The following is an 861-nucleotide window of genomic DNA, read 5'->3' as shown; positions in this document are numbered from 1 at the left end:
GCGAATTGAAACATGCATTCTTTGTTTTTTGGCGGTCATTGACCCTGAAAAAGGCGTATGAACCCTGTTATAGAGTATATGTGTAAGTATGTATTATATCTACTATATTTATCCAGAAGTATATCCTTGTAAAATAACACAAACCTTCAAAATGATATGTTCTGTATCTTGATCTCCATGTTTATCTCTGCCAAAGCTGGAATTACAGCCCAGCAAGAAAGGAGATTACTTTGAATTTTAAGGGCATGTGTTTAAGACCAAGAAACACACTTCAATGAATTGAAATAAAAATATCACATCTGGACATTTTTGTAGATTTGGAGTCTTTGAATTGTCTTGGGGTTTTTTGTTTGTTTGTTTGTTTGGCTTTTCAAGGAATAAGTGGTTCTAAAACTGATCTATGGGGAGCCTCGAGTCATTTTAGAGTGAGAAATAACTATCTGTCAACTATCTGTTGACAGTGGTGAAAAACACCTTCTTACATGCCTTTTTAGAAGAAAATTATTCAGCAATTTCTTTTAGATAAGAACTTCCAGCAGTGTATTTTAGTGAATGCGCTATCAAATATTTGAGGATGTTAGTAGCTTCTGCAACACAAGATTTTTTTATGCAAATACAACCCACCCTAAAATGCAGTCCGTGACTAAAGATTGATTTGTCTTTTTCTTTGCTCAACACATCTGCCAGCACTCGGAGATACTGTATGTATTTCTCATGTATAAAATCTACAAGTTAGTAATTGTAATTGTCATTTGGAGGACAATACTGTAGTTAAAAAAACTACTTTGTAAGAACTGCAGCTGTTGTAAGCACTCTTAATTAAAAACCATGAAAGATTCTTACACATGAAGCAAATTCATT

Source organism: Neolamprologus brichardi, chromosome 16 (genome assembly GCF_056152115.1).
Source record: "Neolamprologus brichardi isolate AB-2024 chromosome 16, ASM5615211v1, whole genome shotgun sequence".
Lineage (NCBI taxonomy): Eukaryota > Metazoa > Chordata > Actinopteri > Cichliformes > Cichlidae > Neolamprologus > Neolamprologus brichardi.
The sequence above is the reverse complement of the archived record's forward strand: the minus strand, read 5'-3'. Positions refer to the sequence as shown.